At 34.3% G+C, this 27,340-nt stretch overlaps 1 protein-coding gene and 1 non-coding gene across 4 annotated transcripts in view; both read left to right on the forward strand.

The window, feature by feature from the left end:
• The window catches only part of MIPOL1 (mirror-image polydactyly 1), a 254,128-nt gene that overhangs the window by 107,022 nt on the left and 119,766 nt on the right, over nucleotides 1-27,340 (forward strand). The gene's annotated exons all lie outside the window — the stretch shown is intronic.
• Nucleotides 17,181-17,287, forward strand: LOC118891600. The gene has a single exon (XR_005019153.1). It is a non-coding gene; the product is annotated as a U6 spliceosomal RNA (small nuclear RNA).

Consider the following 27,340-nt stretch of genomic DNA (forward strand, 5'->3'; position numbering starts at 1 on the left):
TACTCAGCAATAAAAAGGAACAGTTTATTGATACATACAACAACTTGGATGGGTCTCAAGGGCATTATGCTAAATGAGAAAAGCCAATCTCTAACGGTTCCGTTCATATGATTCTACTTATATAACAGTCTCAAAGTAACAAAATCATTGTGATAGAGAACAGATTAGTGGTTTCTAGGAGTTAGGTTGCAGAGCAGGCTATGATTCTTAAAGGGTAACAGGGAGTTTCTTTGTAGTGATAACAGTTATAATTTTATAATGTTAAAGCGTCATAGAATTATACCAGAAAGTAATGGAGGGAGGGTGTAAAAACAGATGAAATCCATATAAGGTTTATATCCGAGTTAAGAGAATTGTTCCAATGTCAATTTCCTGGCTTTGATAATATGCTGTGGTACATATATGATATCATTGGGAGAAGTTAGATGACATTTACACAGGAACTCTTCTTACTCTGCAAGTTTTCGTGGGTCTTGAATTATTTCAAAATAATACATTGTTTAAAAATTTACATATTCATCATAGCCAGTGAAAACAGTGCTAAGATATATAAAGGAAATTTTAATAATATTCCCTCTCCCCTCTCATAGTTTCTAGACCTGCCAAATTAATCTTGACTAGGAATTATAACAGATACTCTATTTTACCTGACTTTTACCTAATTTTAGTGAGAATGGATTCTACGTTACACCCATTAGTTTTGACACTTACCATGGGATTTTATATTTTCCTTCATAATTTAGAGTCTCAGTTGGATAGTTCCAGTATATGGATCATCTCTGAATCTGGTTTTGTGATTGCTTTGTTTTTTGACATGTTTGTTGTTTGTTTGTTTTGCTTTTGCTTTTCACGTGTCTCACAATTTTTTTTTTGAATGCTGGACCTTGTGGATAGAACAATACTTCTTCCATCAGGCCAGTAGTGTGAGTATTGAGTTGATCCACTCAGGAGTTGATATGGATTTGGGTTTTGTTATTGCTGTGGTCACTGTTAGTGCATCCTAAGTTTCAAGCTGCTCTTGGAATGGGTTGCTGTTGCCTTATGCTCAGGATGGAAGCTCAGGTACTGGAGGATTTTTTTCAATGTTCATACTCCACCATTTTGTTTTTAGTTGATCCTGTTTACCTACACCTGGAGGGTATCTCACTGTACACTCTTGCCCTTCTCCCAGCATTGGAATGCTGATTTGTATCATCTGGTGTTGGGGGACTGAGGGTTTTCTGCTTCAATCTTATGCAGTCCCTTTGTGCTTGGACTTTGGGGTGGGGCTTCCTCAGGATTCCTTTCCATGGCAGACAAACTCTGACCTGTATCTGAGGCAGGTATTGTATGAGAGACTTTCATTCCCCTCTCTCAGTGTAGAAGCTATCTAATGGTATTGGTATAGGATCCTGTGACCAGGTCTATTTCCTGCCACTCACCCAGGGATAGAAAGTGTTCTTTCTTCTACCATTCCCAAGCAGGATTTTTTTTTTTTTCTGTGTCCTGAGGGTTACTGCCCCTCTATTAGCTGTATATGGCTTTTGTTCTGTTCACAGAAGGAACTGGGACTGGGGTGGGGGGGGGTGTGGTTTGCTCCTTTCTATAGCAGCAGCCAGTTCCCTCCCCCATATCCCCTCCAAGTTTCTATCACTGTAGGAAGGTATCTCTGGTTTTCTACCCTATCTTTGATATTTCTCATGAGCACCTGGTGGAGATCTGTGGGGAAAATCTACCAGTAGGTGCAAATCCCCTTTTGTCAGGAATTTCTGAAGGTTCTGTGTGTTGGCTGACCTTCTTCTCATGTTCTCTTCTAGGTGAGCTAGTCTGTGTACCCCATTTGCCTTGGATGCTTGTCCCTCCTTGAAATTAAGACTGGTTGTCTTCTGAGCTTAGCTGTCTAATGAGCTCAAGAAAAGTTATGACTTTGTGCCTTATTCAGCTTTTCTTATTGTCAATGTGGAATGACAGCTTGTTCCAGCTTTCTGAGACCTAGGCATAAACATTACATCTACTGTTGGATTTTGATACTGTTTCGTCATATTTAAGTAGTTTCTTTCTAGAATTTTTAAAAAGTTTTTATTAGTAGATGTAACACATTTTATTGAGTTCTTGATGTTGAACGATTCCTTGAATAAATTTTGGATTTGTTTTGTCACCGTTTTCCTGAGAATTTTAAAACTTATAATAGTCTGCCTTCATACAGTACTTACTGAGTGCCAGGAACTGTTACTAATGCTTTACATATAGTATTTAAGTAGTATTTAGACCTCAAAGTGACTCTTTGAGATAGTTGGTACAACTATTTATAATTTTGTAGGGTAAGAAACTGAGCAACATGTGTTCACTAATGTGACCAATGTTATGAGTAATAGTTACTGGTGGACCTCAGATCTGAACCAAGGCAACTGATCTCCAAAGTTCACAATCTCAAATATAAATGAAAATTACCTAGAGAGGTTTTTTTTCTACTGTATCAGGTTTGGTTTTGTTTTACCAAAGTATTTCTCTAATTGTTAGTAAGTTTGAATTTTTTTCATGTGTTCAAGGGATTGTGTGTGTGAATATAAATAGATGTATTTGTTCATGTTTTTTCCCCATTTTTTCTGTTGGTTTTTGTTTGCTTTCTCTTGGTCTTTTGTCCATCAGTGGTTTTGTTTTTTGCATTTTACAGCTTTGTTGATAAATGTTTCATATACCATAAAATTCACTTATCTACTGTTTACAATTCAGTGTTTTTTGGTATATTCACATATTTGTTCAGCCATCACCGCAGTCTAATTTTAGAACATTTTCAACACTCACCTAAAACATCCTGTACACATTAGCTCTCATTCCCCATTCCTGCTAACATCCTTCCCCTAGTCCCAAGCAACCGCTAAACTACTTTCTGTCTCTGTAGATTTGCCTTTCTGGATATTTTGTGTAAATGAAATCATGGAATATGTGATCCTTTGTGACAGGCTTCTTTCACTGAGCATAATATTTTCAAGGTTTATTCATGTTATAGCATGTATCAGTACCTCATTCCTTTTTGGTTAATACATAATATTCATTGTATAGATATACTGTATTCTGTTTATCAGTTCATTAGCTGATGGACGTTTAGGTTGAAAATTTAGATGTTTGACAAATTTTTAGTGAATTTTTAGATACTGTGTAAGGTAGGAGTCCAAATACTTTCTTTACATGTGGATATCCAGTTTTCTCTGCACCATTTGTTGAAAGACTATTTTTCCCCCACGGAATTGTCTTGATACCGTCTCAAAAGTCAGTTGGTCATAAATATGAGGGTTTAGCTCTGCTCTCAGTTCTGTTCCATTGATCTAATATATCTTTCTGTATGCTGGTACCACACTATTGATCACTGTAGCTTTGTAGTAGGCATGTCATCATGACCCGAGTCCTCCAACTTTGTTCTGGCTTGTTTTGGCTGTATCCGTCTTTTTTTTTCTTTTTTTTTAATGAAAGCTTATTTATTTATTTATTTATTTATTTTTGGCTGTGTTGGGTCTTTGTTTCTGTGCGAGGGCTTTCTCTAGTTGCGGCGAGCAGGGGCCCCTCTTCATCGCGCTGCACGGGCCTCTCACTGTTGCGGCCTCTCTTGTTGCGGAGCACAAGTTCCAGACGCGCAGGCCCAGTAGTTGTGGCTCACGGGCCTAGTTGCTCCGCGGCATTTGGGATCTTCCCAGACCAGGGCTCGAACCTGTGTCCCCTGCATTGGCAGACAGATTCTCAACCATTGTGCCACCAGGGAAGCCCGGCTGTATCCGTTTTGATGTTAATGTTACTAGCTTAGTGAATGACCAAAATTTCTGCCTTCAGCTGTGGTCTTGACAAGTTTAAAATTGCATTAGAATGGGGACTCTCTGGCCGTCCAGTGGTTAAGACTCTGCGCTTCCAATCAGGGGGTGCGGGTTCAGTCCCTCGTTGGGGAACTAAGATCCCACATGCCGAGGGGAGTGGCCAAAAAAAAAAGTTAAAAAAAATTGCATTAGAATGATCTTGCCTTAAGTATTAAATAGAATCAATTTTTAAAACCATGTATTCTTGGTGCCTTTTTATAACAGAGAATATTTAATTGCCTTTTCAATTGTTTCAATATATTTATCTAGTTTTTCTGTTTCTTAAGTCAGTTTTGTTGGTCTGTATGTTTTGCTAGGAAACACCCTATTCCCTTTAACTTACCAGATTTGGTATGATAGAATTATAGATAATTTTCTTAATTTTTGAATCTCTTCTATTTCTCTGTATTCACTGTCTCATCTGTATTGTGGCATATATTTGCTTTCTCTTTCTCTTCTTCTCTCTCTCTTTTTGCTTATAAAGTCTTTCCTGGGCTTTATGCATTTTATTTTCTTTTAATTAGTTCTTGGTTTTATTTATCCTTTCAACTTGTTAAATTTTCCATTTCTGTTTACCTTTTCAATCTTTTTATTCTCTTTTTTGTTCTAATTTTTACAAGTTAATTAGCTTACCTCAGTCTTTTTTTTTTTTTTAAGTAAAATTATAAGGCTACACATTTTACTCTTGACTATAATTCCAACTTTGTCTTATAGTTTTGGGAGGGATCAAATGTTCACTTTTTTTCACTAGTTTGTTCTGTTTTGATTTTTTTGGTTGATCCAGGGTAATTTAGAGAATATAATTTAAATTCCTATGTTTTAAAACATATTAATGTTTTATTTCTCACCATGTAAATAGTCCACTTTGAAAGGTATCATCGACTAAATAAATAAAATACAGTCTCTGTTCACAGAGCATGAGGTTCAATATATATTCAGTTGAACTCAATTTAAGCTTCCACTGTAATTGCATTTTTATAATTTTCTCATATTGCTAGGAATTTCTTGCTTTATACATCTGTCTGCTCTATTCTTTGTTATCTAGTGTTTATGACTACTATATCTTCTTAGGCTATACATGTACATTCCATCATTATATAATATTCCTCTTCAGACTGCTTACAGCTTCATACCTTTAAGTCTTCTATTTCTGATATATGTATTAGCACTACTCTCTTGGTTCATTCAGACTGCTATAACAAAATATCACAGGCTAAGTACCTTGTAAGTAGCAGGAATTTATTTCTTACAATTTTGGAGGCTGGGAAGTCCAAGATCAAGGCAGCAGTATGATAATGATCTGGTTAGGGCCCTCTCCCTTTTTAATAGCCGGCACCTTCTTGCTGTGTCCTCATGTGGTAGAAGGGGCAAGGGATCACTGTGGGGTGTCTTTTAAAAGAACATCAGTACCATGAAGCCTCCACGCTCATGACCTAAGCACCTCCCAAACCAAAGCTCGTACTTCCTAATACCATCATCTTTGGGGGTTAGGATTTCAACATAGAAATTTTGGAGTGATGAAAAAATTCAGACGATAGCAACTGCTTTTTCTTTCTTTTTTTTTCTTTGTTTTGTTTTGTTTTTACATTTACCTAGTATAATGGTGCTGTTCAGCACTAATTTTGCTACTCAGAGTTTATTCATCCTTCACCCGATTTTTATAACCCTTGTTCTCCTGTAAGACACAGACTTTCCCTCATTCTCAGATGTGGTTTTGTTGGAGGTGATATACCTCTGTGGCCTCAGGTCTGACAAATCAGAATGTCAGATTCCCTTGGCCACAGCAGTGGCTCCAGAAACAGGCACCTGTACCACTTGAAGCCAATGATTCCAGGCCTTTTTTCTCTATATTGTTATGGATTTAATTTAGACAAAAATGGAGTAACTTACCAAATATGTCATAAAGATCTTTCTCTGTATGTAAATACAAATCTGCATCATCCATTTGTTGGCTCTGTAGATCCCTGTGCTTGATACATAACATGTAATTTTCTGTCTTCTATTTAGAATATTTTGATTCCAACTGTTCAATATCATAAGCAAAACTTTGAAAAATAGTCTTGCATGTACATCTTGGTTTTAGAGCATAAGTGACCATACAGTGAGAAGTATAGGGGCAGGAAATTACTTGAGAAGGGAGAGGATGATACCAGATCTTGTGCAGGTTGCAGTTCAAATCACTGAAGTGTTTGAGAGTATTCAGAGGTCAGATTTACAAGAAAAGAAATAAATGAAACAATAGTGAATTCCAACATTTCTCTATTGGTGCACAAAAATAAGTGGTTCACAAAGGAGACTAAGAAGGAATAGTCAGAACGATAAAAGGATTACAAAGAGATTGTGTTATCATAGATTCAGAATAGAATAAAGTTCTGTGACAGGGGTAGTTCACAGTGTCACATGCTACAGAGAAGTCAAATAAAATCACAAGTGTCCATTTGATCTGACAGTTAGGAAGGCAGTGGTAGCTTTGTAGTTGCAGTTTCAGTTCAGTGGTTCCGGTGGTAGCCTTGAATCTAGTAAATTGTATAGTTAATGAAAAGTTTAAAAGTGGGAGAAAGGTAGATTATTTTTTAGGAGCTTTTCTGTGAAGTAAAAGTGTAAGGGTTAGAGTGTAATGTGAATGGGACCTGGAGGAAGATTTTAAGATGGAGAGAATAATAGCTAACATATCCTTAACCATTCTCCTTTTATAAGAAAGCTGATGTGTGCCTCTCTAGCCCAAAGCTAGCTAGTTATGACCTGTTTAGCCTGGTTCAAAAAGATTGGTAGGTCAGATGATAATTTAATAATTTGGAATTGGGAAACTGAGAGAGAACAGGACAGTGAATGCTGAACCAAACGATCCCAAGGTAGGCTTAGGGCCAGGTAGACTGCTGTAGGCCGTGGGTACTCTGAAGTTATGAATCAGCCAATTGGAAAAGTTGGGGCCAATATATTAAAAAACACAAAATTCTGAACAAGGGAGATGGAGAGAAATTCTATCCTGGTTCCTAATAGCATTCTGTTCCCATGGCAGGCTTTGTTTTCCACATGATAATTTTTTTCTTTCTTTATAAAAAGCAAGACTCTCAGCTAGACCAGGTTTATAGTCTTTGCATACCAAATGGGGAATTGCTGTGACAGCATTCATTATAGGCTCTCTGAAATGAACAATTGCATTAAAGGGTGGCTCCGTGGATTACTGCACCAGGTATAGCCAAATCATCGAAGCCTGTGTAAGTTCATCAAGTACACCAAGATACAATAAAACTGATGAGGTTCAGATGAAACAACTGTGAACTATTACCTCTTCCATAAAAGGAATACTGAATTACATGTGGGAAACTTCTGTGGAGATTATCAGTGGCAAACCCCAAACGTAATACTTGTGAATACTTACATTTAATTGCTCCTAACATTGGTTACTAATTTTTTTTAATTTCGACTTTCATAGTACTATTTTAGGAATTTAGATATTATTTTGATAAAAATGATAGAAATATAACATTACATTGCATGCTTCCCTCCTGTTTTATATGTTTTGTAATATGCTAAAAAATTAATCAAAATGACTACTTGAATGAAGACATACACCTTCAGTAGGAGACAGTTTTAGGCACACCAGGCAGATTCACCATTATGTGAGCTGACTTTAGATAGATCCTGAAATTTTTCTCCAGTCTTTGTATCATCTGGTCTTTGGACCTAGTATTTCCTCTGACTGAAATGCCCTGCATCATCTATTGCCTTACTTCCTTTGTCCAGATAATATCTACTCGTCCTGTCTTCAGTTTGGCCAGAGTCCTCTTGTCTCTGGCCAAACTGGAGAGGGATTTGTGTTAGAATGAAATTGTTTTAATAACAAAATAAGTACTGATCTGAAAAGAAATGTAATATGTGAGAAACTCTCAGTGCTCCCAGGACTTCTTCCCAAGTCTTTCCTAAGTCTGCACACATCAGCAGTCCTACCTTCCCCTTGTCTTCTGCTCTCACCTCATTATCTCCTCTCTTTTCTTCCTGACCTATTGGTCTTTGGTATTATGGTGGCCAAGAAGGTGTAAAAGAGCAGAGTCCATGATGCATTGTTGGAAATAGTACCCTGGGAACCTTTAAAGACAATAAAGGTCCACTCTATTGGTTGTTAGGTAATGAGTATAGGTTAATGGTTCTTAACAGAGGCATATATCAGAATCATGAAAAGAATGTTTACAAAATAATAAATCTGGGCCTGACCTAAAGCATACTGAATTGGAATATATTGCACTGAATTTGGAAACTTACTGGCGTAGACTTGGTGTTTGGACATAAAATAGGGACAAAATATTTCCCCAGCCTTCTTTAGGCCTATGGAATTTTTGTTTCTGAAAATAATAACATTTGTTTTCTACCAGTTGTGCTTTTTAATTTTAGTTTTGTTTAATTTTCTAATTGATTTCTGGATTGGGCTGATATCAGTATTTTTGTGGCATCATCAGTTTTATGTCTTTTATAAAGTTCTTTGTTGGTATTTTAGGGATAAGCTGGATGAGGCTACACAGAGATTGCTGGCCAAATGAAAATTTTCTCTTTCATTTTTAGCATTTCCAGCAACCAAATTCTACACAAGGTTGTACCTCATAGTGATTTGGAATAAATGACATATTAAATTCTCTTATGAATTCCAGTGTAGTAATACTGAAAAGTGTAGTGCGAAGTCCAGATGGTTTTTTAAAATACTATGAAATTTAATTTGATGGATTTTTTAATATTACATGTTCTTTCTAAAGTAAAATATATTTTTTTAAAAAACTTTAGATTATCAAATACAATTAATTTACTTTGGCTACTAAGTAAAAATATTTCTGATTTCAGACATGATGATAGAAAGCAGTTAAGTCCTTCATTAGAGATTACATAAAATTCTCAATAAAAGTAACTATATTTAACAGCGTAGTTTTCTGTACCAAGCAAATCCTTATTATAGTAGCATTTTTGACTTGAGTGGTTTTTAGACACATAGTTTTTAGTAATGCATCTACAGAGCTTTGGCATATTTAATTTATTTAGAAAACTAACATTTGACATAAATTGACATAGCTATAGTATGTCTTCTGTATCAAAATGACTCCATTCTGTTGTTCAGTGTTGGTTAGTTTTTCTGTTATGTTGATGCATTAAAGCAGATATTAAATTTTATCATTAATTCAGTGCCTGGTCTCTCATCAAATCCCCTTAATTACAAATTGACTCCAAGGATTAGACAGCATGGATTTTAATTTTAACTGAAACAAAAAAGGCATCTTGAAAAATCACTCTTGCCTAGTGACTCGTAGACACATTTTAAAAGATCCTATAATTTATTGCTTAGTATTTAAAGTTCAATACAATACAAAATATACCACCAACATTTTTATTATCTTATATTCATATTAAATACGTGTTTTAAAATATATTTTATAGTCTTGAAAAAACTCTTGAGTATTTTTAGATAAATAGCAGCCTCAGGAGTTTTGATAACTTGTAACCCTTTCTTTAGAAAACGTTAACTTTGAATCTTGCACAACCATAATTGTATCTGAATGACATTTATATTTTCTTGTATTTCTGCTTCCTTAATAATTTCACAAAATCATACAGTGTGATTTTATATAGCCCATAGAAGTCTTCCCAGTATAATCCAATATTCTATTTCCAGTACTGTATTATTTGCAGTTTATGGCTATTTCATTAAATCTTCATTTCCTTTTGATACTTGCTATATTAAGTCCAGAATCATTTTTGTGCGTTTTACTCTGAAGATATATGAACTTTTCTGTCATTTCTAAAAGTGCCAGTTTTTAAAATTAAATTTTTTTACATAATTATTCATTTTAAATAGTAGAACGACTATTCATTTTTTACTAGAATAAGAGGATGATGAACTTAAGTCATGATCACTGATCAAAAAGTGTATATGTCCCCTGTATTTTTGTTGCATTATATGGTGATCAGCTTTTAACTCTGAGTTGCCTCTTAAAAAATTCACTTATTCTTCTTAAAAGTTTCTGGAATCTAACTTGTGTTAGTAGTCACTTATGTTGACTTTTATCTAGATCCATAAGTTTTCAAGTAATCACTTTACTTTAGAAAGACCAAGAAATAATTACTAATAAACTCTAAGTATTCTAAGGTAAATCATTTGTTTTTTTTAATAAATTCTGTTGTCAATTACCTTTACCTTTTGAGAGGTTGTAAAATATAAGTAATAATGTTCTTTCCAGTTAAGTGGATATTGTATATCTTATATTTTTGTAAATTGATTTTTAAATAGTATTCCATTGTGGGTTTTTGTGCTGTTGCTGTTAAGCTGGATTTTTATATGCTAAAAGGTAGCATCCAAATGAGCTCAGCTCATCATGGAAAAAATAAATTGCCTAGAAACAGATTGTTTACGTAATATTAGATGGTAATATAAACCAACAAAAGCAGGAAATTAACTTCTAAGGCTGACACACTGCCCTTTCCTTGCTCCTTTGTGCTTGTAGGTATCATGTATGTGTAGTGATACCAAAGTACAGTGGACTTAGTTCAGAACTGTCAAACATAATTCTAAATTTCTTTACTTTGTTGGTTTATGTCACAACTTAATATTATTATTTTGTCCCTTAATGCTGTATAATGTCCTTCACATGTGAGATGAAGCAATGCATGCGTGAATCGGAACAAGATGGAAAAGTTTATTTGCTTTCTCTCATTTACAGTTGATTGCCTCTGATTAGCCAATATCGTGCAGCTCTGATGTAGTTCTTTAAATTTTGAAAAAGGTAATACAAGAAAAAATTATAACATATCTGAGGAAATTTTTGAAAAATCTAGGTACTGATTAAAAACGTTATTCACTCTTAATTTTTATTCCTGTTGATTACTTTTTATTTTATCATTTTCTTGTCATCTTGAAAGGCAAGTATCTCTCTTTACAAAAAAACTTCGGGCAATGAGAAACTACTAGTGTTTTATTATGAATACTCAAATACACAAGTATGATTTCACAGAGCAGTTATAATATGAATTGCAGAAAGGAATTATATGTGGAATTCTGAGGGTAGGGCTAAACCTCTCAAAATATCCCCCAAGATTTATTTGGACTGATAGAAACTTGGCCATTCTTTTAACAGCACCTGTTTCTTGATGATTACGGTAAAATGTGAATAATTCATTCACTTGGTTTTTATATTCAGTAGTTACGTAAGAGCTCATCAACTGTTAATGAGTGTTATCTTTGCTTTGGGGGGCTCTTTTATAGTATTATGGGGGGACTTTGTATACTAAATGATATTTCAGTATTAGAAAATTGATTCCTTTTATGAATATGAGTTCCATGTCTATAGCAGTTTGGAAATTATTTTGCTTTCTCTTTTTCTCTGAAAACAATTTCTACCCCTATTTAGGTATTCATTAGAACAGTTTTCTAAAAGAGAATTACATATTTTCAAGCTTTGAATTTTTCTTAATCTAAATCTTTCCTTGCATTGTAACCAAAGGTACTTGACTGCTTTTTTTAAAAAAAATTCTTATTTATTTCTCATTTGTATGTTAAACCTTATAGAAGATCAGATACTTTCTGTAAAAATTATACAACAGAGCAAACTATCTAAGTGGGGTCAAACAAAAGATTTTGCTCTCAGAAACTAAAGTGCTATAAAATATGGTGGTAGAGGGGTGTGTAAAGTTGGGGGTGGTAGTAATTCTTTACAAAATTCTGCTTTTGTTTTATGCAAGTAGTGTTTAATTGGCTAGATTTAAAAGTAGTGAAAAAATGATCTATTTGCTAGAGGTTTGCAAAACAATACTTTAAGCTCTTACTTGTTTTGAGGTGTTGAAAGGTGAAACATTTGACATTTTCTTTTCGGGCATTGCTTTAAAAAACAGAGGGCGGGAAAGAGGCGTTGCCACATCAGAGTTAAGGGTGTTTGTGGTTGTCCGTGACAGCAGCTCTAGTTTTAAAACACCTGTGTTTACTTTCCAGCTTTTCAGAGTCTGCCTGAAAGTGGCCTAAGAATGGCACAGGCCTTCATGATGGCTGGGGTTTTTTATAATACAGAGAAAGAATTAAACTTTATACTTCAGTTTTCTGTTGCAAGCATTTAATTAGTTTATACATTTTATCTCTTCATATACTTACATGTGTACATCAGATAATGCATTATTTACATAATCTATAGATTATAATATATAATTATTTTTATAGATATGTTTTGCTTTTTGTTCACTGATTGGAAAAAGGCTGGTGAAAAACTCTTCAGTATATTGTACAGATGTATTTTCATTCACAATATAAAGATGTTACTGAAAAAAATGAAAATGAAAATTCAATACCTTTTCAGAGAGAAATGAATGTAGTCTAACATGTATTACATTATTTTGTTAATTTATTATCTTTAGTGGTTTGGATATAGGTTGATGTTTCAACTTGCCTATCATTGCTTCACTGGTCATTGTTTCCAATTTAGGGACATGCGCTTTTTAAGTAATTATTTTGGACATTTCTTATTATTTTATAATATTCAAATGATACCTACATATTGTATAAACTTTATTATTCTCAAAGTTGAGGTATTCTTACGTATGACAGTTTAGTTTAACGAAGTTTAGTTTTTACTGATTTATTTGTTTCAGTATTTTTTTGTTTTCAGACCTCGTAATTATAGACTGAAGCCAGATGTCATATACTCTGTGATGCATTCCTGTAATATTCAAATTCTTGATTATAATAACAAGACATTTCCATGAGATTACAGTTAATGTCAAGCCTCCTTGGTGTATAAAAGAAATAATTCTATCTTTTGGTAAGAGATAGGTGTTCTTTATTTCTCCATATAACTAGTTTTTAACATTTTATGTATTTAAACCCTTTTGAGAAGCAAATGCCGGTTTTGAAGCTTTTCCCTTAAAAAACACACATGCACAGAAATTTGTTTATAGTTTCAAGGAGTTTATTACCCTCCCAACCCCATCCATGTGCCCCAGGATAAGAACCCTATTCTAGGTCTTATTTTCCTTAGATAGTTGTTAATTCTTTAGATAGTTGTATAGACAGTTGTTAACCTAGTATATCAGAGAATCACCAAGTCAAATAAAGTATTAAGTGCTTAGTACAAATCACCATGTTAGGAATTGAAAAACATAAAGCAGACACTGATTTTACCAGCTTTAAATATAAATAGTATTTTAACAATATACTTCAAATCCTATGATGGCTACACATTGTCAGTGTCCTAATCTCAGCACCTCAGGGGATTTGAAATAAAAATGATAATTACCTCATTTTTCTAGACAGAAGCAATTGACAATATACCTATTATATTATTGAAAGATAAAGGCAATTAATATTATTACATAAAAGCTGCAAAAAAGATGATATTCTACTTCAAAAATGGAATCATTTTGTTGTAGGCATCCATCTAGGTGGATAATGCTCAGCTACAGACAGTATCTTAAAGGAATTATGTGTAATAATAATGTGTATCACCTGAAAGATAATGAAAACTTGAGGAAAATAACTGATAATTAAGTTGTTAAAATATGAAAGAATTCAGAAAAAGACAATTTAAAATGTTTGAAACAGAGGAAAAGCAGCAAAATTAAGTGGCATAAGTTATATGACAAATAACTAAAATATTTTAGTAAGGATTTATAATAATACTTTATTGTATATGACTTAACTTGAATCAGAAAAACTATCTTGGGCAAATGAAACTGCTGAGAAAAAGAATAATTTTATTTAAAATCTTCCATTTTTTTCTTTTCTGTGACTACTAATGAGGAAGTAAAAGGGAGAAAAGATTCTCTTAGTGCAGTGAGTACATTTGTTCCAGAAACTGTCAAATTGCTTAACTTAACTCTTGAAACTTGATACAGGATTTCCATTGGGTGTGCCAATTTTGTCCTGGTGGCAGCTCTTGTTAGATAGTAGTACATATCTCTGACGTAAGTTTCAGCATAATTCATGTGTAGTCACTTTTTGTGTTCTATAAGATTTATAATTCTTTAATAAAAATTTAATGTGTGTATCTGTCTCAAGCACACTTTCAACTTCCCTAGTTGTAAGACCATAATTCTCTATACATACACAGCATTTTCCTGAGTCTTGAGCTATCAGTCCTATGTTTGGAATGTATTTATTATAAAGCATTGGGTGTTTTAAAATTCATATTTCTCTAAAACTAATATTTTCCCATATAACTTTAAGGGGAAATGGGAAAATGTTAAGATCCAAAAAATATTCTAAAAATTAAATGAGACAAGATAAAATAATTGAAACAAGAGAGAAAGCCAAAGATATGGCTTGTAACTATGCAAAGGTATGATAATGTAACTTGCAGAATTACATATTATTTCATGTCCAATTTTGAAGTAAGCATGAACAGAAAAAATACTAAATCAGTGATCAGGAAAATCATTAAGTAACAACTCTGAAACAATGTAACACCTTAAGAAACTTTGTTGGACTCTCTTCTTAGGATTAAAAATAAAACGAGTTAATCAGCATTATTGGAGAACCATGTTTTTTATTTAAAAGAAAGCTGAGTCATTAAGCACCTTAAGTCCTTTAATTCAACCAATACTGACTATCTTTCAAAAATATATTAATATATTTGCTTACCATAGTAAATTTTGTAAACCTAATATAATTGCATCAGATATGGTTTGCTTGTTTCAAGGATCAGAAAATCACACCCAAAATTTCTTTAAAAAAAAAAATGCTTATTTTTCACATAACCGAAAGACCAAGGATAAGGCTAACTTCCAGAGATTACTTTTTGTTCAGTTGTTAACTGTAATTTTAGTCAACTTTATTGAGGTATCATTTAAATACAGTAAATTGCATCCATCGTAGGGGTATACAGTTCAGTAATTTTGACAGATGTGTGTCCGTCATAATAAAAATACAGAGCATTTCAGTCAACCATCCCTCCACCCCTGGCCCCAGTAATCCCTGATCTGCTTTTTGTCACTATAAATTCATTTGCATTTTCTAGAAGGTTATATTAATAGAATCATATAATATGTACTCTTTTGTATCTGGCTTCTTTCAGCATGATGATTTTGAGATTCATCCATGTTGCGTGTATCAGTAGTTCATTCCTTTTTTCAGCTTCAGGAAAGTCTTGCTCTCTGAAGTTTTATTCCATCTCTGGATTTTGTTTGTTTTCCTCTGTATACTAGCTTAATTTTCAGGTTATATGGAGCTAGAAACTTCAGCCTTTATGCTTCCCAGTTGAAGTCTAAAGGAAAAAGCAAATTATAAAAAATAGAAATCCTAGAATTGGGGCTAGTTAACTTGGCTTGGACTAATAGGGATCATGTGCTTATTTACTTATCTCTGAAATGATTGTTGTGGCCAAAGGAATGAAATATACTGACTGCCTTAGGACAATACAGGTCTATCCCTAAAGCTAGATTGTGAGTGGGGAAGGAGGGTGTGATGGTTAATTTTATGTGTCAGTTTGCCCAGGTATTTAGCTAAGCATTATTTCTGGATATGTCTCCAGATAAGATTAACATATGAATTGTTGAACTCAGTAAAGCAGATTGCCCTCCCCAATGTGGGCGAGCATGATCCAATCCATTGAGGGCCTGAATAGAACAAAAGGCAGAAGAAGGGAGAATTTGTTCCTTCTCTGCCTGACTGTTTGAGCTGGGACATCAGTCTTCTCCTACACTTGGACTAGGATTTGCATTATCAGCTACCATAGTTCTTAGGCCTTCAGACTCAGGCTGGGACTTACAACATTGACTCCCCTGTTCCTCAGGCCTTCAGACCCAGACTGAACTACACCATAAGTTTTCCTGGGTGTCCAACTTGCAGATGGCAGATCATGGGGCTTCTTAGAACCCTATTAGTTCAGTTTTTCTGGAGAATCCTGACTAATACAGATGGGTTTCCAAAAGAAATTTGAAATATTATTTTGCCAGAAGAACTAAGAAAGAATGAAGCATAATAAAACAAACCAAAGACAGATTTCTACTTTAATAACATGACTAAAAATTTATGCAGGCATGTAGTAAAACTGCATTTAATTTCTATTCCTTACCTTTTCAACTCTTAAAGAAAAGACGATAAGCACAAATTTAACATGCATATGTGTATATACATTCATATATTTATGCATACTCATTCATACATATTGTGGCTAATCACATGGTCTACATGGAATAGATCTGTGTTTTTTAAGTTGGATTCCTTGACAGTCTGGAAATCTACGTCTTTATTCTTTTTTTCATCAATTTTTATGGTATATATTCTATGTTGTGTCTTCTGGCCCTTGATTTTTTATTCTTGAGAATCATTTATTCATGAAAATTCAGTGTGTTTTGAAATAAAAGGCTTTAGCTTCTGCTTCTGGGTGGGATCAAGTGGTTTACAACATTCTAGCACTCCTTTCAAGAACAATTGAGAAAAGTAATTTATTTAAAGGGATCAGAGAGCTGTTGGGGGCAATGAGAACAAAATTGCCCCAGACAGTGGTAGCAAAAAATCTGAAAGGAGAACTGATTTCTTTAGTCACTTTTACCCTGTAGGCATTTGCTGATTATCTGTACGTAGAAATCTGAAAACTCCAGCCTTATACTCATGGAGCGTCACTGCTAGGACACAGAAAAACCAGCAGATTTTTGGTGGTGATGTTGAGGGAAGGGGAATTCAAGTGCACATTTAGTAGTGCCTTCAGGACATCTGAGGCTGTACAGGTTAGGAGATTAAAAACATAAACAGAAAGTCTCTGAGAATCAGGATGGACTTCACAGCTGTTTTATGAGAACCAGAGGCTACAGACTGGCATTTACAACTGCACAGTTCTTGTTTGAATTAATGTTATCACCTCCTACTCCATCTGCCTGGCATAAGTAAGGCTGAACCTCCAGAATAAATAATGTCTGAAATCTCTACCATTATTTTACAAGCAATGACAGGCATTCAGTTGAAAATTACTAGGCACAAAAAAAGATAAGACTACATGACCAAAACTAGGAGAAATGCACATTATATAAAACACCTCAAAGTTGATCCAGATATTAGATGGAGTTAGATGGACAAGGACTTAATAATAACAATGCAATCCCTATGAAATTACCAATGGCATTTTTCACAGAATTAGAACAAAACATTTTACAGTATATATGGAAACACTAAAGCCCACAGATAGCCAAAGCAATCTTGAGAAAGAAAAATGGAGCTGGAGGAATCTGACTCCCTGACCTTAGACTATACTACAAAGCTACAGTCATCAAAACAGTATGGTACTGGCACAAAAACAGAAATATAGATCAATGGAACAGATAGAAAGTCTGGTGATAAACCCACGCCCCTATGGTCACCTAATCTATGACAAAGGAGACAAAAATATACAATGGAGAGTGCTCGCTTTGGCAGCACATATACTAAAATTGGAATGATACAGAGAAGATTAGCATGGGCCCTGCGCAAGGATGACACACAAATTCATGAAACGTTCCATATTTTTTTGTGTTGTCCCACATATTTTGATTACTCACTTACATGTTTCAGGTGGGCCAGGAGATAGCAGTCAGACCTGGTATTGTTTCCAAAGATAGTGAAGGAAAACTTATGTGTAAACCAATCTTTTCCAAAATTGTATCACTTTTTGTGGAACACAGTGATCTTCAGTATGCTGCTCCAGGGGGTCTTATTGGAGTTGGAACAAAAATTGACCCCACTTTGTGCCGGGCTGACAGAATGATGGGGAAGGTGCTTGGTGCAGTTGGAGCTTTACCTGAGATCTTCACAGAATTGGAAATTTCCTATTTCCTACTTAGACGACTTCTTGGTGCATGCACAGAAGGAGACAAAAAAGCAGCAAAGGTGCAAAAGCTGTCTAAGAATGAAGTGCTTATGGTGAACATAGGATCCCTTTCAACAAGAGGAAGAATTAGTGCAGTCAAGGCTGATTTGGGTAAAATAGTTCTTACTAATCCTGTGTGCACAGAAGTAGGAGAAAAAATAGCCCTTAGCTGAAGAGTTGAGAAACACTGGCATTTAATTGTCGGGGTCAGATAAGAAGAGGAGTAACATCAAGCCAACAGTAGATGATGACTGAAGATTATCAGTTAAATAATACATTTGGATGAAGTTAGAATTTCTCTTAACAACCTAGGGGTATAATTTCAGAGCAATACTGGGGATACAGTTCATTACATTAGTAGAAATGTAAAGTTGTTTTCATTTTCTTCTGATGAAAATTACCCTCTACTACTAAAGTAAATAATAGGGTCTATAATAAATGTCAGAATTGGCAGACTGATGGATTTAATCCACATTTTAGCAGTAATTGATCATTAAACAGTGTTACATTTGTGCGTCAATTCAGGTTTGAAATGAAACTACTGTTACAACCAGCCTTTGCTATAGCATACATATCACTGACCCTGTTTGAAATAAAAATTTTCTCTTATTAAAAAATAAATATATATATATATAATATATATACACACACACAATGGAGAAAAGACAGTCTCTTCGACAACTGGTACTGGGAAAACTGGACAGCTACATGTAAAAGAATGAAATTAGAACATTCCCTAACACCATACACAAAAATAAACTCAAAATGGATTAAAGACCTAAGTGTAAGGCTGGATATTATAAAACTCTTAGAGGAAAACATAGACAGAACACTCTTTGACATAAATCACAGCAAAATCTTTTTCAGTCCGTCTCCCAGAGTAAAGGAAATAAAAACAAAAGTAAACAAATAGAACCTAAGTAAACTTAAAACCTTTTGCACAGCAAAGGAAGCCATAAACAAAATGAAAAGAACACCCTCAGAATGGGAGAAAATATTTGCAAATGAAGCAACTGACGAGGGATTAATCTCCAAAATGTACAAACAGCTCATGCAGCTCAGTATCAAAAAACAACCCAATTAAAAAAATGGGCAGAAGATCTAAATAGACAGTTTTCCAAAGAAGACTTACAGATGGCTAAAAAGCACATGAAAAGATGCTCAACATCCCTAATTATTAGAGAAATGCACATCAAAACTACAATTAGGTATCACTTCACACCAGTCAGAATGGTCATCATCAAAAAAACCTACAAACAATAACTGCTGGAGAGGGTGTGGAGAAAAGGAACCCTTCTGCACTATTGGTGGGAATGTAAATTGGTGCGGCCACTATGGAGAACAGTATGGAGTTTCCTTAAAAAACTAAAAATAGAGCTACCATATGATCCAGCAATCCCACTCCTGGGCATATATCTGGAGAAAACCATAATTCGAAAAGATACATGCACCCCAATGTTCATTGCAGCACTAGTTACAATAGCCAGGACATGGGAGCATCCTAAATGTCCATCAACAGAAGAATGGATAAAGAAGATGTGGTACATATATACAATGGAATATTACTCAGCCATAACAAAGAATGAAATAATGGCACATGCAGCAACATGGATGGACCTTAGAGATTGTCATACTGAGTGAAGTTAAGTCAGACAGAGAAAGACAAATGTCATATGATATTGCTTATATGTGGAATCTAAAAAAGGTATAAATGAACTTACCTACAAAACAGAAATAGAGTTACAGGTGTAGAAAACAAACTTATGGTTACCAGGGGATAAGGGGGGGAGGGATAAATTGGAAAAAGAAATAATAGCTATGATTGAAATATTCAAAAAGATAGAGAAAATGAAAGAGAAAGCAGATAAACAGATTAAGTATTTCACCAGAAAATTGGAACCTCTATAAAAGGATCAATTGGAAATTCTAGAACTGAAGAATACAATATCTGAAATTGCAAACTTATTAGATTGGTTTAGGGGCAGAAGCCAAGATTAGTAAACTAAATAACAGATTCACTGTAAATTTTTTAATTGAAGCACAGAGATACAAAGAAATTTGGGTGAGAAAAAAATGTATCTGAGAAGACAGGTGAAATTTAAATAGCCCAGTATATGTGTAATTGGAGTCAGTGAAGGAGATGAGGAAAACAGTGGCACAGAAGCAATAGTTGAAGAGATAACAACCAAGATTTTCCCAAAACTGATGGAATACTTTCAAACCACAAATTCATGAAGTTCTAAGAATTTCCAGCAGGATAAATAAATGAAAACCACACATAGACACAGCATAGTAAAAGTTATGAACTTCAGAGAGAAGGAGGAAAATCTTAAAAGCAGACTAAGGAAAATGGTTTGTTCAAAGAACAACAATAAGACTGACTGCTGCCTTCTCAGTAGAAATAATGGAAACCAGAAGAGAGTAGAATGACATAATTAAAGCTCTGGAAAAAGTTGCCAATGTAGAATTCTATGCCCAGTTTAATATCCTTCAAAGTGAAAGGACAAAAACTTAGAGAATTAGTCACTTGCTTGTCTGCATTGAAAGAAATAGTAAATGGAGTTCTTCAGGTAAATGGAAAACAATTCCAAACATAAACAGAGAAATGTAGGAAGGAATGAAGAGCAACCAAAAGGATAAGTGTACTGAGAAACATTAAAATATTGACTTAATGTAGCCTATTCAAAAACAACAACAATAATGCCTTCTAAGGTTTAAAATGTATTTATAACTAAAATGCATGGCAAAAGTAACCCTAACGCCAGCAAGCATGTAATGTACTCAAAATGTCTAAGCATCACTGATAAAAGTAACTGTTCATATTAGTTAAAATTCAGGAAAACAAGTTAGAAAAGTTAGAATCTCTAAGATAACCATGAAAAAGGATGTTAAACAATGCATGCTTAGGAACAACAATGAAATCAAAGCAGAAATTTAAAAATACCTTGAGACAAATGAAAATGAAAACACAACCATACAAAATCTATGTGATGCAACAAAAGCAGTTCTTAGAGGGAAGTTCATAGCAATACAGGCCTTCCTTAAAAAGAAGAAAAATCTCAAATAAACAACCTAAGCTACCACTTAAAAGAATTAGAAAAAGAAGAACAAACAAAACCTAAAGTCAGCTGAAGGAAGGAAATAATAAAGATCAGAGAGGAAACAATGTATACTTAGGAACTACTAAAGGAGGTTGGTGGTATAATAGAATATATTGAATGATCCAAAAGATGATGATAAAGGAGAGAAAAGGAATGCAAAAAATGGATCAGATGGAAATCAAGATTAAAATTGTAAACATAATTGTAATAAGGGTAGTTTGCTAAATGAAAAGGACAAATATTCTAATTAAAAAGCAGAGATTGTCAGACTATGTAATAAAACAAAACCCAGCTGTGTACTGCTTATAAGAAATACACCTTAAATTATAATGGTACAAAAAGCTGAAAGTCAAGAGTGACAAAAGAAACATTATGCAGGTATTAAAATAAAGCTGAGGTATTTATATTCATAGCAAACAAAGTGGACTTTAAGAAGCATTATATTAGAAATAAAGGATATCTAACATTGATAAATATAAAGAAAATATAACAATTCTAAATCTATATACACCCAGTAGTAGTTTCAGAATATATAAAGTGAAAATTGATGGAACTGAAAGGAGAAATAGACAGATTTACAATCATGTGGTAGATTTTAACACATCTTTCTCAGTAATTGATAGAACAAACAAATCAAAATCAGAAAGGATATAGAAGATTTCAACAATATAGTTAACCACCTGATACACACACACACACACACACACACACACACACACACACACACACACACACACACACAGTGGGGGCAGGGGGAGTTAGAGAGAGAGAGAACTTTGCAACTCAAACAGACCATAGAGGGAAAGTGATATACTTAAAATGTATTTATTAGAAAAGCAAAAAGGCCGAAAGCAAATATTCTAAGATTCTACCTCAGGAAGCTAGAATAAGAACAGCTGAATGGCAATGAACTTGGCAGACAAGAACTTATGGGAAGAGCATTTGGGGGTGGGGGAGTTGATAAAATAAACATTCTGAGGCAGGAATATACATGATATAGTGAGTAAATAGGAAGAAATTCAAAATGACTGGAACACAGTGAGTGAGGGGGGAATACATATATAAAATTAGATCTGAAAGTTAAGCTGGATCTCTTTTTTGCAGATGATCATGATCTTATACATAGAAAACCCTAAAGAGTCCACCAGAACACCATTAGAGCTAATAAGTCAACAGAGTAACAAAATTCCAAGTCAACATACAAATATCAGTTCCATTTTTATATACTAACCATGAGCAATCTCAAAAGGAAATTATGAAAATAATTCCATTTATAATAGCATCAAAAAGAATAAAATACCTAGCATTTAACTTAACCAAGGAGAGGAAAGACTTGTACAATGAAAGCTACAAAAGAAATTTGATGAAAGACATTAAAGAAGACATATATAAATGGAAACACATCCCATGTTCATGGATTAGAAAACTTAATATTGTTAAAGAATACTACCCAGAACAATCTACAGAGTCAAAGAAAAATCCCTATCAAAATCCCAATAACATTTGTTGCAGAAATAGAAAAACCCATCCTAAAATTCATATGGAATCTCAAGGGAACCAAATAGTCAAAACAATCTTGAAAAAGAGCAAAGTACTCAAAATTCCTGATTTCAAAACTTACTACAGAGCTGTAGTAATCAAAACACTGTGTTACTGGCACAAAGACAGACATATAGACCAATAGAGTAGAATAAAAGAGCCCAGAAATAAACCTTCATGTATATATATAACCAAATGAATTTGGACACCGGTGCCAAGACCATTCAGTGGGGAAAGGACAGTATTTTCAATAAATGATTCTGGGAAAACTGGATATCCACACCCAAAAGAATGAAGTTGGACCCTTACCTAACATCACATATAAAAATTAACTCAAAGTGGACCAAAGACCTAAATATAACAGGTAAAATCATAAAATTTTTAGAAGAAAACATAGGGCAAAGGCTTCATGTCATTGAATTTGGCAGTGATTTCTTGGATATGAATCTAAAAAACATAGGTACCAAAGAAAAAATTGATAAGTTGGATTTCATTAAAATTTTATTTAATTGTTCATCAAAAGACAATACCAACAGAGTAAAAAGACTGCATAGAATGGGAGAAAATATTTGCAAATCATATATCGATGATTAATAAGGAATTAATATCCAGAATATATAGAGAACTTCTAAAACTCAACAGCAAAAAACCAAAACAACCCAATTAAAAAAAGGGCAAGGACTTGAATAGCCATTTCTCCAAAGAAGGTATACAAATAACCAATAAGCACATGAAAAGATACTCAGCATCACTAATCATTAGGTAAATGCAAGTCAAAACTACAATGATACACTCCCTCACACTCATTAGGATGGCTACTATCAAAAAAAAAAAAAAGACAAAATAATAAGCATTGGTGAGGATGTGGAGAAATTGGAACCCTTGTGCACTGTTAGTGAGAATGTAAAATGGTTCAGTCGCTGTGGAAAACAGTATGGTATTCCTCAAAAAATCAGAAGTAAAACTACCATATGATCCAGCAATTCCACTTCAGGGTATGTAGCCAAAATAATTGAAAGCAGGGTCTCAAGAGATATTTTTATACCCATGTTCATAGAAGCATTCTTCAAAATAGGTAAAATGTGGAAGCAGCCCAAGTGTCCATGGATAAGCAAAATGTGGTGAATACATGCAATTGAATATTATTCACCCCTAGAAAGGAAGGAAATTCTGACACATGCTACAACATGAATGAACCTTGAGGACATTATGGTAAATGAAATAAGCCAGTCACAAAAAGACAAATACTTTATGATTCCACTTAGATGAGATACTTAGAGTAGTCAAAATCATAACAAAGTAGAATGGTGGTTGCCAGGGGCTTGGGGGTGGAGGGAAATAGAGAGTTATTATTTAACGGGCATAGAGTTTCAGTTTTACATAATGTAAAAAATTATGGCTATGGATGGTGGTGATGATTGCAGAACATTATGAATATGTTTAATACCACTGAACTGTACACTTAAAAATAGTTAAGACGATAAATTTTGTTATGTGTATTTTACCACATTTTTAAAACTTGGGGGAATAAAAGGTAAGCTGGAACTTTATTATGTTTTTAAAGTGACTTTTACATTGATAAGACTTTGGATTTATGATAAGTATGTATCAGTGGTGTTTAATAGCAAATGAGAGACATAATTTAAGGTTTAAGAAGATCATGCTGGCTACTACTATGTGTAATAGAGTTTGTAAAGGGTAGGAATAGAAGCAGGGAGAACCATTAGGAGACTATTATATTAGCTTAGATGAGAGATGATAGTGGCTTAGATTAGGGTGTTAAGAAGTAGAAAGAGTAGATGGGTTCAAGACAACGGCTGAAAGTACTTTTATGTTTGCATTCTGTGTTTGGCTATCATAGTGATGGTGATTGTGTTCATTGGTGGGGGGTGCTTGGGGGAGTAACTTAAAGGAAAGAGAAGATTCAAGGATCAGTGTTCTGATTTTAGGCTGGGCGAACGGTAGTATTGCAATTGAGGTAGGAAAGATGAGAAGAGATAGGGTAGAACTCAAAGTTTTCGATGGGCTATGTTAGTTTTCACTTTAGTCACTTTGAATATACCATGGTAGCAGTTAGGTACAGACATTTGGGGTTCTCAGAGAGGAAGCCAGGACGGGGGATGTAAATTTTTAGAGTCATCTATATACATGGTTAATAGGCCATGGGTCTAGATTAGAGTATTAAGGGAAGAATACAGATAGAGAAGAGGAACAAGATGAAGCCCTGTGTCATTCTAACATATTTGAGGTGAAGGAGAGGAGAGAAAAGGAACAGCAAAGGAGAGTAGGAAGACACAGGAGAGTGGAGTAGCTAGGAAATCAAGGAAATTTTCAAGTCAGAGAGGGATAGGGTCAACTCTTTCAATTGCTGTATAGTCCATCTAGTGAAATGAAGAAAAATACTTTTCGCTGGATTTGACTGTGTGGAGACTTATATGGTGACCTCAGTAGGAGCATTTTCAGTGGAACAATGGGTATAAATGCTCTGGGGGAGTAAGCTGAAGAGAAAATGTGTAATGAGAAAGTAAAGATAATGTAAACAAGTATCAGTTTGCTGTATAACTACAGAGATGGAGCGGTAGTTAAAGGGAGACCTGTGTCAAAGGAGGATACATCTGAAATACAGAAAAAAAAATACAGTGTAGGAAGGATATGTATTCATACACGTAAACAGTTTGAATATTGTTTTCACCTTAACTTTTCATATTTTGATGGAAGCAAACCTCAGTTTGTGAGGTTGAATGAATGAATGAATGAAAAGTGAGAAAGTAGAGATAATATCTTGGGCTATTTTTCATCCTCTCACTTTAACACATAAGGTACATATCCTTAGCTCTGCCCACAGTAAGCTTATGTCAGATCACCTAACAACCTATCAGAAATTCTTTCTTAACTCTTTAGGCCTCAGAGGACTAAGGTCTCACCCCCATTTCTCCAGTAAAATAGAGCTGCGGATTACTAACCTCATTCACCTTTATTTCCCCCAGAGATGCATTGCCAAAAGAAAAATGTACAATCTCATTTTCTTCACCTTTCTCCTTTCTTTAATTGTTTATTATCTATAACAACTTAATAGTAAAAATCATTGGAAGTGGATTAAGATGGACCTGCCTCATGCCAAAATCTGCAGTAATGGTTGGACCTTGACTATAATTCTTTGTGATAAGTTAAGGAGTTTGTTGTTGGTTGTGTTCCATTAATTTGTGATTTAAGAAAGGACTTTTTAGGTATCCAGGATGTCCTAGTGCTTTGTCCAACATTATTGTTAGAAATACATTTAAAATCTACATGAAGGGGACTTCCCTGGAGGTCCAGTGGTTAAGACTTCGGCTTCCAATGCAGGGGGTGCGGGTTTGATCCCTGGTCGGGGAGCTAATATCCCTCATGCCTCGGGCCAAAAAACCAAAAATATAAAAACAGAAGCAATATTGTAACAAAATCAATAAAGACTTTAAAAAAAATAAAACAGAAGCTGTACTGTATCAAATTCAATAAAGACTTTAAAAATGGTCCACATCAAAAAAAATCTTTAAAAAATATAATAAAATCTACATAAAAATATGTTTAGTTAATTATAGAATTTTGAGAATGTTTGGAAACTTGGAATCTTGGAATTTTTTACCTGAATATCTTGCATCAAATAGATCAAATACAATGTGATAAATCGATATTTTGTTCCCAGTTTCCAAAACTGCAAGTAACGTAGTGAGGGAATGTTAATAAGTGTGTTGAAAAGCAGTCTTCCCCAGAAAATAAGTTTGCATACTTATTAAACAAGATTAAACACATTTCTTTGTGAGATTTCTCAAAGTCTTTAATATTCTAATGTTCTTTGTGCATTTCTAAAAGAGATTTAAAGTACAGCAGGGACACTTATAAGACCAAGGGACCCTTTGTTCCCTTAGCACAAGTTAACATCGGTTGCGAGTTTCCTGTCACTCAGTTTGGGAAATTGTGGCATAAGCGAGGTTCAAATGTGGTCTGAATTATAGATACATCACAAATTTGTCACCATTATGTTATTGCGGTGACATCAAAGTATATACAGTACAATTTCTTCATTCTTAATCCTAAACTGCTATAAAAAATAATTACCCAGTTAAGCCAGTTGCTGTGATTGTGGCTTTATCTTCAACCTTAATTTTGTCCTCAGTGCCCCTTAGCGATTCTTTTAGCATGATCTCTGCAACAACCGTTTCTAACTTCCACTATTCTTTTAGAGGTCTTAATTCCGGTGCTCTTCCTCTTTCTCTCTGAGAGGATAAACTTGTATCTTACTTCACAGAGAAAATGGGTCTAGTAAGTATGATCTCTCAACCTCATCCTTATTTGCTTTCCTTATGTCTCAGAGGAGGTGACATCCCTCCTTCTATTCAGAGCTATTCCATCTGCTGTGCTCTCAATCCTGTGTTCTCTTGTTATAACAGTTGTTTCCAAATGATAGTCTGTGGATCAGCTGTGTATCAAAATTACCTGTAGAGTTTTTAAAAAATACAGATTCTGAAGCCCTCCCTCGGAGGATCTGATTCAGTAGGTCTGTGATAGGCCCTGAAAATCTGTTTTTAAAAAGTTCTCCAGGTGATTCTCATATGTAACCGGTTGCGGGGACCACTGATGGATGGAATTTTGATCTATTAGCTATTTTTTTAGTACTTTTGGTGGGACAAACGTTTTTCATTTTTATGAATTCCAGTTAATCAATTATTTTATCTATGGACTGTGTTTTTGGCATCATCCTAAGAACTCTTTGCCTAATCCTAGGTCATAAAGATATTCTTCTACATTTTCTTCTAGAAGTTACATAGTTTTACATTTTACACTTAGACTTATCCATTTTGAGTTAACTTTTGTGTAACATGTGGCAGGTTGAAGTCTTTTTTTTTTCTTTTTTTCTTTTTTTTTGCATATGGATGTTTAATTGTTCCAACACCATTTGTTAAAGGACTCGACTCTCTCTGTTGAATTGCTTTGCACCTTTATCAAAAAAACAATTAACCGTATTTGTGTGGCTTCACTTCCGGACTAGCCAATCTGTTCTGTGGATCTGTCTGTCTATCCCTTCACCAATACCAGA

Source organism: Balaenoptera musculus, chromosome 2 (genome assembly GCF_009873245.2).
Source record: "Balaenoptera musculus isolate JJ_BM4_2016_0621 chromosome 2, mBalMus1.pri.v3, whole genome shotgun sequence".
In the NCBI taxonomy this organism is placed as follows: Eukaryota; Metazoa; Chordata; class Mammalia; order Artiodactyla; family Balaenopteridae; genus Balaenoptera; species Balaenoptera musculus.